Raw genomic sequence first — 15,304 nt, 5'->3', positions numbered from 1 at the left:
ATTTTTCTAAAGTTATGTTATTAATAGTTATTGAGTTATTGTATTGGATTTTGTTATCAAAGCTTGGTTTTGGGGACTAACTCTAACCCGTTTCTAGAAGCTTTTAACAATAAATCAAAGTTTGTCCTTGACTAAAGCAAAACTGAGTATGATCCTCTCATCAGACTATAAATCTATAAATATTGTGTCAAATTGTGTCAAATTCAGTGAGTTTTAAAATGCCAATACATTCCAAAAAGTAGTGCTAAAATTGTAGTTAATTTCCCCACCATTAAAAGGATAGTTCAGCCAAATTACAAAATGACATATTGGTTTCCCTACCTTGTAAGCAGTCTATGGACAAGATGGACAAGATTTAACAGCAATCCATGATTTAGTTTACTATAATCATATATAAGTGACTTTGTTGAGCTACAACAGTCAATACTTTGTAGAAGCAGCTTTGGAAGCAATTACAGCAATTACAGCTGTGAGTCTTCCTGTGTAAGTCCTTGATTGTGGAACACTTACCTATTATTATTTTCAAAATTCTTCAATCTCTGTCAAATTGATTATTGATCATTGCTAGACAACCATTTTCAGGCCTTGCCATAGATTTTCAGGTAGATTTAAGTCAAAGCTGTAACTCGGCCACTCAGGAACATTCATTGTCTTCTTGGTAAACAACTCCAGTGTAGATATGGCCTTGTGTTTTAGGTTATTGTCCTGCTGAAAGGAAAGGTCTCCCGGGTGGCGCAGTGGTCTAGGGCACTGCATCGCAGTGCTAGCTGCGCCACCAGAGTCTCTGGGTTCACGCCCAGGCTCTGTCGCAGCCGGCCGCAACCGGGAGGTCCGTGGGGCGACGCACAATTGGCATAGCGTCGTCCGGGTTAGGGAGGGTTTGGCCGGTAGGGATATCCTTGTCTCAGTATGTAAAATGTATTAAAATGTATGCACTCTACTGTAAGTCGCTCTGGATAAGAGCGTCTGCTAAATGATGTAAATGTATCTCCCAGTGTCTGGTGGAAATCAGACTGATCGTCTAGGATTTTGTCTAGGATTTTGCCTGTGCTTAGCTCCATTCAGTTTATTTTTTATCCTGAAAAACTCCCCAGTCCTTAATGGTTACAAGTATACCGATAACATGATGCAGCCACCACTATGCTTGAAAATATGGAGAGTGGTACTCAGTAATGTGTTGTATTGGATTTTCCCCAAGCATAACACTTTGTATTCAGTTAATTGCTTTGCCACATTTTTTGCAGTATTACTTTAGTTCCTTGTTGCAAACAGGATGAATGTTTTGGAATATTTGTATTCTGTACAAGCTTCCTTCTTTTCACTCTGTCATTTAGGTTAGTATTGTGGAGTAACTACAATGTTGTTAATCCATCCTCAGTTTTCTCCTATCACAGCCATTAAACTCTGTAACTGTTTTAAAGTCACCACTGGCCTCGTGGTGAAATACCTGAGTGGTTTCCTTCCTCTCCAGCAACTGAGTCAGGAAGGACGCCTGTATCTTTGTAGTGACTGGGTGTATTGATACACCAACTCGAAGTGTAATTAATAACTTCACCATGCTCAAAGGGATATTCATTGTCTGCTTTTTTTTTACCCATCTACCAATAGGTGCCCTTCTTTGCGAGGAATTGGAAAACCTCCCTCGTCTTTGTGGCTGAATCTGTGTTTGACTTCAAATTCACTGCTCGACAGAGGGACGTTACAGATAATTGTTTGTGTGAGGTACAGAGATGAGGTAGTAAAAAAAACAACTGTTAAACACTATTAGTCTATGCAACTTATTAAGCAACTTGTTAAGCACATGTTTCCTCCTGAACTTATTTAGGCTTGTCACAACAAAGGGGTGAAAACTTATTGACTCAAGACATTTCAGCTCTTCCTTTTTTACTAATTTCCAAAATGATTGAAAAACATAATTACACTTTGAGATTATGGGATATTGTGTGTCGGCCAGTGAAAAACATCTCAATTTAATTCATTTAAATTCAAGCTATACCACAACCAAGTGTGGAAAAAGTTGAGCTGTGTGAATACTTTCTTTAGCATGTAAAGAGAAGGAGTGTAGCAACAGCATCTCAATGAAAGCAACCAACAGAATAAGTCGTGATGACACACATTTTGCCAGACGCATAGGCTACAAGTCCAAACTTCAGCAGTGCAAAAATAACAAAGGGAATGTGTTGTGGAGGATTGGTTTCTGTGTCCTGTGCAGGTAAGAGTTAAATGTTAACTTTGAAGATGTTCATGGGGGTGGCAGGTAGCCTAGTGGTTAGATCGTTGGGCCAGTAACCGAAAGGTTGCTAGATCGAATCCCCGAGCTGACAGGGTAGAAATATGTTGCTCTGTCTCTGAACAAGGCAATTAATCCACTGTTCCTAAACCGTCGTTGTAAGTAAGAATTTGTTCTTTAACTGACTTGCCTCGTTAAATAAAGGTAAAATAATAATATGTTGAGAGTATAGTAAGTGGTGTATCTTTATAATTTATTTTTCAGGTAGTGTGAAATTGAATTCAACTCAGAATTGTGGAGGGAAAATGTAGATACTTTATTGAGGCACCTGGGAGTCGGTACAGTGTATCAACTAAAATATTTTACATCAAGGGAAGCTACCCTCCTTTGCAAGTGACTAAGTGTGGCAGTCCCCAAGAACACACACCGGATCAGATTGAACAGCCTGATGAAAAGAAGGCGTACCAAAGACAGCTCCCGAATGCACTGCTGATAATGTCTTACATCACTGTGTCCACCAGAAGACGTGTGGAAAGCCCAAACCTGGTGAAATCTATTGTGAAGGTACTGTAGTTGTTCAAAGTACTCATTTCCAATGTTTCATGTTATAAGTAGCTATAGCTGGATGTGTGAGGTAACCTTGTTTTCAGATATGTTGCTGACTGTGGGGCTCTATCGAGCTATTGAAAAGCAATAGGTATCTCTCACTTGGCAGAAATGCTTTTGTCATCTTTCTGAAATCTTTCTACGGACTTTAAATAGTGTACTGTCTATGTCTTATAATACACTACATGACCAAAAGTATGTGGACACCTGCTAGTCAAACATGGGCATTAATATGGAGTTGGTCCCCCCTTTGCTGCTATAACGGCTTCCACTTCTGGGAAGGCTTTCCACAAGATGTTGGAACATTGCTGCAGGGACTTGCTTCCAACTCAGCCACAAAAGCATTAGTCGGGCACTGATGTTGGGCAATTAGGCCTGTCTCACAGTCGGCGTTCCAAATCATCCCAAAGGTGTTCGATAGGGTTGATCTCGACAAACCATTTCTGTATGGACCTTTATGCACGGAGGCATTGTCATGCTGAAACAGGAAATGGCCTTCTCCAAATGTTGCCACAAAGTTGGAAGCACAGAATCGTCTACAATGTCATTATATGCTGTATTTTATTTTTATTTCACCTTTATTTAACCATGTAGGCCAGTTGAGAACAAGTTCTCATTTACAACTGCGACCTGGCCAAGATAAAGCAAAGCAGTGCGACAAAAAACAACAACACAGAGTTACACGTGGGATAAACAAAAGTGCAGTCAATAACACAATAGAAACATCTATATACAGTGTGTGCAAATGGAGTAAGGAGGTAAGGCAATAAATAGGCTATAGTAGTGAAGTAATTACAATTTAGCAAATTAACATTGGAAAGATAGATGGGTATGGGTATGGGTATGTATGGGTATGTTTGGCAGCGTGAGTGAAGGAGGCTTTGTTTTGCGAAATAGGAAGCCGATTCTAGATTTAATTTTGGATTGGAGATGCTTAATACGAGCCTGAAAGGAGAGTTTACAGTCTATCCAGACACCTAGGTATTTGTAGTTGTCCACATATTCTAAGTCAGAACCATCCAGAGTAGTGATGCTAGTCGGGCAGGCGGGTGCGGTCAGCGATTGGTTGAAGAGCATGCATTTAGTTTTACTAGCGTTTAAGAGCAGTTAGAGGCCACGGAAGGAGTGTTGTATGGCATTGAAGCTTTTTTGGAGGTTTGTTAACACAGTGTCCATAGAGTGTTAAGATTTCCCTTCACTGGAACTAGCCTGAACCATGAAAAACAGCCCCAGACCAATATACCTCCTCCACCAAACTTTACAGTTGGCATTATGCATTCAGGCAGGTAGCGTCCTCCTGGCATCCATCAAACCTGGATTTGTCTGTTGGACTGCCAGATGGTGAAGCATAATTCATCACTCCAGAGAACACGTTTCCACTGCTCCAGAGTCCAATGGTGGCGAGCTTTACACCACTTCAGCCAACGCTTGGCATTACGCATGGTGATCTTAGGCTTGTGTGCGGCTGCTCTGCCATGGAAACCCATTTTATGAAACTCCTGAGGAATAGTTATTGTGCTGACATTGCTTCCAGAGGCAGTTTGGAACTCGATAGTGTGTGTTGCATCCGAGGACAGACGATTTTTACGCGTTACACGCTTCAGCACTAGGTGGTCCCGTTCTGTGAGCTTGTGTGACCTACCACTTCGAGGCTGAGCCATTGTTGCTCCTAGATGTTTCCACTTCACAATAACAGCACTTACAGTTGAACGGGGCAGCTCTAGCAGGGCAGAAATGTGACAAACTGACCTGTTGGAAAGGTGGCATCCTATGACGGTGCCACGTTGAAAGTCACTGAGCTCTTTGATAAGGCAATTCTACTGCCAATGTTTGTCTAGGGAGATTGCATGGCCGTGTGCTCAATTTTGTACACCTGTCAGCAACGGGTGTGACTGAAATAGCCAAATCCACTAATCCACATACTTTTGTATATATAGTGTATTTCTCCCCAATAATTGAATATGATTGCCGGTTATCTAGTCAAACAGCCCATTGCTCAGATCCCCATCACATCAACTTGATTGTTTGTCTGTCCCTTGGGGCGTTGTCTCTGTTCATTTCAGTTCATGGTTGTTGCTCTCTTTCTCTTACTGCGAGGACACTTTGTAAACAGGGTCAAGTGTAACTGCACTTATGTCATTTCAACACCTACAAATAATACTGTAGGGACTTAATTCACTAAAGTACAATAGCCAAATCGAAGGACACTTTTGTAAACACTTGCAATTATCTGTGTCTATGTCGCAACAGCGTTTTATGTAAATAAAATATGAAATTACCCTAAAGTGGTATACCCTGTAGATCCTAAACACATGACACATGCGTCTGTACAATTGAGCCGCCACCAGAGGGCAGTCAGTGAACACTTTGACAGCAATAGTAGCATCCTGTGGCATTGAATGAAATGTTACGTAATATGTGAAAACAAAAACTCATGTTTTCGTAATATGTGTGCATTCGAGAGACACTGAGAAGGTCTTGATTAGAGTCATATTTTGGATCCAGCAAGATTCTCAGTGAGAAAAGAGTTTGCTTTTGAGAGTGAAGACTATGAGGATGTTGAGACCAATGGAAATGAAATGTTCAGACCAACGGAAATGAGAGACTTGAATAAACATAGTGAGTGCAATCCTTTTTTGTTAAAACAACACCACAAACATGCATGTCAACCATTAAATGATCAACATTTTTATTAAGAAAACTCGATATATATCAATTAAACATGATAAAGTATTTATATCCACTGCTTAGTGTAGCAGAGAGAGTTCCCTGTCAAAATATAGATAGATGACAGAAAGGATTACTATAGTAATGATAAGAAGTGAAGAATTGTCGGTGCAGTGCACTTTTTTTAAAGGTATTTTCAGACTTAATTGAACAGATAGTGGATGACAGTGGGGAAAGATAAAGAGAAGTTGTGTCAAAAGGTAGTAGGCTGGATTCAAACTCATGCTGACACCATAGACGTGTGATGGAGGCTGCGGCATTACTGCTAGACCAGCCCGGCCACTATGCAGGGCAGTCTTGCTGTACTGTACCATCACATCGTTCTCTGTATCGTCGGTCCAACAGGATCAGAGAGTGGTGGAGACAAGGACAATTGCCAGCGATGTCGTGTGTCTTCCCTGTCCTACGATGACATTGCTGAGGAGGAGAGCATCCCAGCTCAAACCTTAACCAGTGGAAGATATGGAACCAGTAGCCTGAAGCCCAGGGGCAGGAGCAGGAGCAGGAGCAGGAGCAGGAGCAGGAGCAGGAGCAGGAGCAGGAGCTGCTGCTAACCACAGTAAGATAAAGTCCCAGCTCAGTTTCATACATACAGTGTATATACAGTACATACATTAATGTGTTGTTTCTTTATGTGCTGCTCTGAACTAAATGTTTTGCAGGACATGTTACCTACGAGGTGGAGGAAGATCCACAGGAGAGCTACGAGGATGTGATGTCGATGACCACGCCAGCTGAGGAGACCAGAGAGGAGGTTGCATAAGTCATTGAGAGACCCAAACCCAAGGAGCTGTATGTCCATGCTGATGAGGAGGGTGACCTGGAGCCTAATGGAGAGGGGTGAGCAACATGGCGGCTTGACATGATCTGTTGTCAAACAGAAGTATGAGAGGGGGTGTTTTGATTATGTTTTTACATTGGCGCTTTGCATCGTTCTCATGCATTTGAGAAATACACGTTTTTCGTATATAGTAATTACCTAGCAATTTGGTACTTTTTTCATGTCATGTAAAATTAGTACGGTATGGTTTATACATTTTTACAAAATAGAGAAGACATGTTATCGCATAAAATTCTTTCGAATATTTTGTATTCATTAAACTTGCCATTTCAAATGTCTTGTGACATCTCTTTTTAGGATCCCAAAGTTGGCGTCAAAAATCAGGATATCTGCATAAGAACCTCACGTTCCCTCTTCATCGGTCCACTTATAATATTGCTGTTTCTTTTTCATATATGAAGACACAATTATTAGAATTACTTGACTCTTTTTTGTCTCTAACATTTGATTTGTTTCAAATGTTTTGATTCATTTGACATGTTTTGATTAGTTTGTTGTGCCATGGCCTGTAAAGCAGAACTGACTGACACAGAACAGAATCAATGGTGTCTATCTTACAACAACACATGTATTAATGAAACATGATCTTGCTATGTGGTAGTTCCTTCCATAAAGAACAGCATGTGAAAAGTCTTAATTGCTTTTTATGCGTCAAAGCTCATAGCCAACAGCTGTTTTTCAATTACTTTTATCGTGATTTTTTTTTACTACTTTTACCATTTATAAATGCAAAATTTGAAACATTTTTATTTGTAATTGCAATAACATTGTGCAATGAAATAATGTTGTTTTATTCTCCTCTTCAACTTCTCAGTATTTATGTGTATATGAAAGTTCTTATTCAGATTTTACACAATAATAATTTCAATGTTAGATTTTTTACCTTTTGAATTGATTAGATTTTAAGGTTTATAAAATATGAAAGTAGTAGTTCACAGGGTTTATCTCATAGCTATGTATTTTATTTGTTTAAATATGTTTGTTTAGTGTTGTTTTCTCTATGAAATCATGTTTGAGATTTGGTGTTTGGAATTTTAAGAATATTGTCAATAGTGGGGAAAACAATCAGTGTAAATTAGAAAACTAACTTAAATGTGAAAAATGAAACAAAATTGATGATGAGAGGTATAAAATTAATTACAATTAAGAATACTTCCAATGATTATTTTATGTACAGTGTCAGATTTTCTTTATTAAGTAATTCGCAATTGAAGAAAATGAAAATATACTGCTTTAATAACGTACTGTGCTATCAGTAATGTTTTTTGTAAGGAGACAAAATTATTGGCTTTATTGATGCTGTCGTGTTAATATAACATTTTACATTGTGAAATGATTCAAATGATGGTAATATTTTTTTAAATACTGATCTGCATATTTTGAAGGTTTACAATGCCTAACAATATTACATTTTAGACAAGTAAAAATAGTGAAGGTTACACTGTCTATGCACATACAGTATGCAGTGCAGTGCAATCAAAAATGTGATTTTCCTGTGTTTTATATATATTTTCACACTATGAGTTTGGAGCAATACTGTGAAATTGTGAAAATTATGATAATGCCCTTTTAGTGTAAGAGCTGCCTGAAATTTCTGCCTGTTTTGGTGTGGTGGAATGGAGTTGTGGCCAGCATGGTGACATCATTACACAACGGGTGGGTCTAATCCTGGATGCTGATTGGTTAAAACCGCATTCCAGCCTGTGTCTATTCCACAAGTTACCACCGGCTAAATCTATGATGTTGAAATGCCTATTTACTCTGTTCCATCTGACTGAGCAATCCATTGTCTCATCAGCTCAGCCAGGCAATTTATAAACTTGATCTACACTATGAAAAGCTTTAAGACCTTTTCTCCCATTTCTTTTAGACTAGCATTTGGTTTTCAACAGCATAACAGTAATAACTTTGCTGTCTCTAGGACATTTGCAACTTTGATTGAAATCCAATCTCCAGCTGTCCTATGTGGTAATGAATGTGTCAGGAGTCGGAATGAGAGACAGACAGGCTGGCAGCTTTTCTCAGCCAGTCGAAATCATGAATCAGCATCATTTTTATGGATATTTACAAAGAAATTTCAATAGAAAAACACAAAATGAAGCTAGTTTGCTGTCATTCCAACTTCAGCTTGTAGTGATTGTGTTAGCTGTGTAGTTGGCTATCTCTTCTGAACAACAGTGTCCTGACGAGAGGGCAAATGTTCTATGCCAGGTGAAATCGCACATCATTAGCTTATTGTTATGGATGTGTCCCAAAACAATCACTAGAAAACAGCTTAAACAAACGCAAATGCAGCTACTTTGCTGTTATTCTGGCTGCACTGTTTGATGTGACTGTGTTAGCCAAAGTTGGCTAGCTAGCAAAGAAGGGATGAGAACTTTGCCAGCCATCATGGCAACAGAACCGATAGAACAAACGACCAGCTGGCTTGGGTAGCAACCCTAGATTTGTGTCGGGACTATATCTTGTGGCAGGTGGAAATAGTATGAATAAATTGATCAAAATATAGTTTTTAATAAAAATATATATTTTTTTCTCAGCCCTAACAACACCCGTGCCAATCTATCTTCAAAACACCGGCTTCTCTATCATTATCACTTAAATGACATAGAATTCCCAACCCCTCTGCCAATAACAACTAGTTTTCAGTTTCCCCCTCCCCACTCAGACCACTCCCAGGCAGTCCGAGCAAAATTTAGCTTGAGAAATTGCTCTTTGCTAAGAAGCAATGTTTGCTTCTTTTAGACTCTCTTAAATGAAAACAATCACAGTAAGGTAATTCATTGTTAACCAGAAATGATTTTATATTGAGATAAAAACGGCTGCATTGGACCTTTAACCAGGGCTCCCGAGAGCTCCTAAGTGGCACAGCGGTCTAAGGCACTGTATCTCAGTGCTAGAGGTGTCACTACAGACACCTTGGTTTGAATCCAGGCTGTGTCACAACCGGCTGTGATTGGGAGTCCCATAGGGCGGCGCAAAATTGGCCCAGCGTCATCTGTTTTGCCAATGTAGGCCATAATTGTAAATAAGAATTTGTTCTTAACTGACTTGTCTAGTTAAATAAAGGTAAAAAAAATGAAATAAATACAAATTAACAATACTGTGAAAAATAACAATAAATTAATCTGTGTTAGACTGACTGCAAACAGGATCAGTTGCTCGAGACACAGGAGATTGCTTTTGTGTTGTGTATTAAACTGTATGTTTTTAAACGTCTATAGTTTGATATTCAGCATAAAAGCCATTTACCATCACATCACATTCTCTCAGGCAAACTAAAATAATTATGTGACACCAACAAAAAATATTTCCATGACCAAATATTCTGTTTCTTATGAGAAGACTGATATAATGTCCCTTCATGGGAGGAACATACAGTACAGCAGCATCCCGTGACCATGAATGTCAACCTTCAGAGAGCTTTATGTGTTGCCAGGAGTTATTCAGGGCCAATTGCGTTCCCAGGACTGAGGATATACCCAGCGGGACTAATTTGTAAGTTGTGGTCCGAGTGTTATATGTAAACCTCACACCCAGCCTGCCACTCTACTAGGGGGCTCTTGTAAGGGTAGGGATGCAGGATTCAAAAGGCTGCAGGGATGGAGACATAAATAGAACAGAGTACATACCAATATTTAAGAGAGGGGATAAAATGTTCACTCTGGGTTTGATTTTGTCTCCATAATACAAAGAGGAATTTATCTTACAGCAATCCCTGTTACCTATGTATCTTGGCATGGATCTCAATTGGACTTTTTTGATTGCATAATCATGCTCTTAAAGATATCAACCGTTTGCAGGGTATCTCTTTACATTGAATGCTTTGTCTAACAGCACTGAGGCCATAGTCATGATAAAATGGTTTATCACTATCTTGTTGATAGTAAATAGTAATTCTGACGGCTCTAACATCAACAGTGTGTTCTATAAAACTTTTGGGGGGGATTAGAGTAAATTTAGAGTCTGGAAGGCAATTGAATAACAAGAGTGAATTGAATAATTCAACTTATGAATAAAGCTATTATAAAACAATTTATTTTCCTGAATTTGATTACAATTCATATTTTTACTTTACATTTCTAGAACTGACTGCGGCACTGTCAACCACCTAACCTTGGAACCTTGGACACATGTTCATAACCTCATCTACTAGATATTCAAAACAACAGCTCTGACATCACTAGCCTGCCATGGCCATTTGCTGTGGTTTCAACAGACAGCTTTGTTTGCCGTGGATCGAGGTTGGTGGAGCGAACTGCTGTGAAATCCCAATGTTTCTTGACCTCATCACACACGTGCCTTTTGATTGCTGTAATGGGGCAGCCTGTAGCTGTGAGAAAGGCCCAGTTGTGGTGTTTTTCCATAACAGCGGAGATGTATTAATAGGTATTGCTCCCCAGTGGATGGTTCCATTAATATGGCCCTATCTTCCCTATCTTGGCCTGCTGGTGTTACTGTACATCTAAAGCATCTGTTGGACTGAATGCTCAGTGGTACCCTGGATAATGATGTAATTCCAATGGGCAACACATGACATCTTAATGCAAGCTCTCCTTTGTTTCCACACACATGGCAGTAACAAATCATATGACAGACAGACTTCTACCATATTCACATATGAGCTTGATAATGACATTAAAGTAATAATAATAAAAAATGGTTGCCAGGCATCATAGGAGATACTGTTTACTAACTAATTAAGAATATATGCATGTTTTAGTGATGGGTATTCAGATATCAATGTATTAAGTATTACAGTAAGAAAATGAATTGGGGCCATGCATAGACTAGCGTTCTGTTCAGGGTTTGTGCTTCTACATCAAACTGCCTCGCGCTACAGAAACAGGAGATAGGCTCCTGCTCCCATGAACCGTTCCAGCTCACACAAGCCAAGGCTCGAGCAAGGCTACTTACTTACAGTAATGTCTACACTATATCCCTGACAAGACTCCTCATTTGCTGCCTATTACAACTTTTGCTTGGTTCAATCATTGATCAGTGGCATGCTGTAAAGTAAGTTGATATACAGTGGGGAGAACAAGTATTTGATACACTGCCGATTTTGCAGGTTTTCCTACTTACAAAGCATGTAGAGGTCTGTAATCTTTATCATAGGTACACTTCAACTGTGAGAGACGGAATCTAAAACAAAAATCCAGAAAATCACATTGTATGATTTTTAAGTAATTCATTTGCATTTTATTGCATGACATAAGTATTTGATACATCAGAAAAGCAGAACTTAATATTTGGTACAGAAACCTTTGTTTGCAATTACAAAGATCATACGTTTCATGTAGTTATTGACCAGGTTTGCACACACTGCAGCAGGGATTTTGGCCCACTCCTCCATACATACCTTCTCCAGATCCTTCAGGTTTCGGGGCTGTCGCTGGGCAATACGGACGTTCAGCTCCCTCCAAAGATTTTCTATTGGGTTCAGGTCTGGAGACTGGCTAGGCCACTCCAGGACCTTGAGATGCTTCTTACGGAGCCACTCCTTAGTTGCCCTGGCTGTGTGTTTCGGGTCGTTGTCATGCTGGAAGATCCAGCCACGACCCATCTTCAATGCTCTTACTGAGGGAAGGAGGTTTTTGGCCAAGATCTCGCAATACATGGCCCCATCCATCCTCCCCTCAATACGGTGCAGTCGTCCTGTCCCCTTTGCAGAAAAGCATCCCCAAAGAATTATGTTTCCACCTCCATGCTTCACGGTTGGGAGGGTGTTCTTGGGGTTGTACTCAACCTTCTTCTTCCTCCAAACACGGCGAGTGGAGTTTAGACCAAAAAGCTCTATTTTTGTCTCATCAGACCACATGACCTTCTCCCATTCCTCCTCTGGATCATCCAGATGGTCATTGGCAAACTTCAGACGGGCCTGGACATGCGCTGGCTTGAGCAGGGGGACCTTGCGTGCACTGCAGGATTTCAATCCATGACGGCGTAGTGTGTTACTAATGGTTTTCTTTGAGACTGTGGTCCCAGCTCTCTTCAGGTCATTGACCAGGTCCTGCCGTGTAGTTCTGGGCTGATCCCTCACCTTCCTTATGATCATTGATGCCCCACGAGGTGAGATCTTGCATGGAGCCCCAAACCGAGGGTGGTTGACCGTCATCTTCAACTTCTTCCATTTTCTAATAATTGCGCCAACAGTTGTTGCCTTCTCACCAAGCTGCTTGCCTATTGTCCTGTAGCCCATCCCAGCCTTGTGCAGGTCTACAATTTTATCCCTGATGTCCTTACACAGCTCTCTGGTCTTGGCCATTGTGGAGAGATTGGAGTCTCTTTGATTGAGTGTGTGTACAGGTGTCTTTTATACAGGTAACAAGTTCAAACAGGTGCAGTTAATACAGGTAATGAGTGGAGAACAGGAGGGCTTCTAAAAGAAAAACGAACAGGTCTGTGAGAGCCGGAATTCTTACTGGTTGGTAGGTGATCAAATACTTATGTCACGCAATAAAATGCAAAGTAATTACTTAAAAATCATACAATGTGATTTTCTGGATTTTTGTTTTAGATTCCGTCTCTCACAGTTGATGTGTACCTATGATAAAAATGACAGACCTCTACATGCTTTGTAAGTAGGAAAACCTGCAAAATCGGCAGTGTATCAAATACTTGTTCTCCCCACTGTATGTTGTCTAATGGTTGAGGAATCTGCCAAAGTATTGAATGACCAAATGGTTTGTACTGTTATGTCGTGTTCAGATGACAAATGGAAAAGACTGGCTTAACAAGCTTTACATTTTTGCAACGCCTTGTCTCCATTAGAATCCAATTATTATAGAGCATAAATGAGCTGGACAGTCATTTTACATGATGATTTTTGTTCACACATGTTTTATATATGCTGTGTAGTACTACAAACATGACAACCATTTGGATAAAATGTATCGGAACGCATATATGGGCATAGTGTCATCAATACCAGATTAACCCCTATACTATTTGAGGTACTTGTCATTGATTAAAACACATGATTCATCTCTGTAGTTTCCTGGAAGTGACACCGCAATAACTTGTTTGCCACAAAGATTCATGTTCTTGCATGTAATATACAGTGCATTCAGAAAGTATTCAGAGCCCTTGACTTTTTCCACATTTTGTTACGTTACAGCCTTATTCTAAAATTGGTTAAATAGTTTCCCCCCCTCATCAATCTACACACAATACCCCATAATTACAAAGCAAAAACAGGTTTTAAGAAATTTCAGCAAAAAAAAACAATTTACATAAGTATTCAGACACTTTACTCAGTACTTTGTTGAAGCACCTTTGGCAGTGATTACAGCCTTGACTCTTCTTGGGTATGACGCTACAAGCTTGGCACACTTGTATTTTGGGAGTTTCTCCTATTCTTCTCTGCAGATCCTCTCAAGCTCTGTCAGGTTGGATGGGGAGCTTTGCTGGACAGCTATTTTCAAGTCTCTCCAGAGATGTTCAATCGGGTTCAAGTCCGGGCTCTGGCTGGGCCACTCAAGGACATTCAGAAGCCACTCCTGCATTGTCTTGGCTGTTTGCTTAGGGTCATTGTCCTGTGGGAAGGTGAACCTTCACCCCAGTCTGAGGTCCTGAGCGCTCTGAAGCAAGTTTTCATCAAGGATCTCTCTGTACTTTTCTCTGTTCATCTTTCCATCGATTCTGACTGGTCTCCCAGTCCCTGCCGCTGAAAAATACCCCCAAAGCATGATGCTGCCACCACCATGCTTCACCGTAGGGATGGTGCCAGGTTTCCTCCAGACGTGACGCTTGGCATTCAGGCCAAAGAACCAAAGAGTCCTTTAGGTGCCTTTTGGCAAACTACAAGCGGGCTGTTATGTGCCTTTTACTGAGGAGTGGCTTCCGTCTGGCCACTCTACCATAAAGGCCTGATTGGTGGAGTGCTGCAGAGATGGTTGTCCTTCTGGAAGTTTCTCCCATCTCCACAGAGGAACTCTGGAGCTCTGTCAGAATGACCATCAGGTTCTTGGTCACCTCCCTGACCAAGGCCCTTCTCCCCCGATTACACAGTTTGGTCTCTCGGCCAGCTCTAGGAAGAGTCTTGGTGGTTCCAAACTTCTTCCATTTAAGAATGATGGAGGCCACCTTCAATGCTGCAGAAATGCTTTGGTACCCTTCGCCAGATCTGTACCTCGACACAATCCTGTCTCTGAGCTCTACGGAAAATTCCTTCAACCTCATGGCTTGGTTTTTGCTCTGACATGCACTGTCAACTGTGGGACCATATATAGACAGGTGTGTGCCTTTCCAAATCATGTCCATTCAATTGAATTTACCACAGTTGTACTCCAATCAAGTTGTAGAAACATCTCAAGGATGATCAATGGAAACTGGATGCACCTGAGCTCAATTTCGAGGATCTGAATGCTTATGTAAAAATGTCTAAAAACCTGTTTTCACATTGTCATTATGGGCTATTGTGTGTAGACTGATTAATTTTTTTATTTTATTTAATCCATTTTAGAATACGGCTGTAACATAACAAAATGTAGAAAAGGGAAGGGGTCTGAATACTTTCCGAATGCACTGTATATATACTTACTGTACCAGTTGGATTGCGAGGTTGAAAATCACATTCTGAAGACACATGGGTTGCTATCAGGTTGCTATGTAATGTGCAGGAAAATCAAAACTGTTGAGTTTTAAAATAGTAGAATCAACATTTAGATTAGGGCACATAGGTCTGAATGTGCCCACTAATGTAATATAATGTGAAGGCTGAATTTATCTAAAGGCTTTTCAGTGTGAAGAAAACTGAGTCAAATGCCATAGCGTGCACCGCAGTGTGAGTTTACATTGGCCGTGTTTCTGTGTGACTGGGGCCCTGGGATCTGGTGAAAGATGACCCTGGTTAGTGTAACACCCTAAATATGCTGCAAAGCATGAGGGCAGGCCAA

At 40.4% G+C, this 15,304-nt stretch overlaps 1 long non-coding RNA gene across 1 annotated transcript; it reads left to right on the top strand.

Moving 5' to 3' along the window:
* Positions 1–4,832: 4,832 nt before the first annotated feature.
* Positions 4,833–7,554, top strand: LOC139557296 (uncharacterized). The gene is made up of 4 exons (XR_011671362.1): positions 4,833–5,455; positions 5,909–6,122; positions 6,226–6,403; positions 6,702–7,554. It is a non-coding gene; the product is annotated as an uncharacterized lncRNA (long non-coding RNA).
* The last annotated feature ends 7,750 nt before the right edge of the window (positions 7,555–15,304 follow it).

The sequence above is a fragment of the Salvelinus alpinus genome, chromosome 28 (genome assembly GCF_045679555.1).
Source record: "Salvelinus alpinus chromosome 28, SLU_Salpinus.1, whole genome shotgun sequence".
Classification (NCBI taxonomy): domain Eukaryota; kingdom Metazoa; phylum Chordata; class Actinopteri; order Salmoniformes; family Salmonidae; genus Salvelinus; species Salvelinus alpinus.
This window is presented reverse-complemented; position numbering and strand designations above follow the sequence as displayed.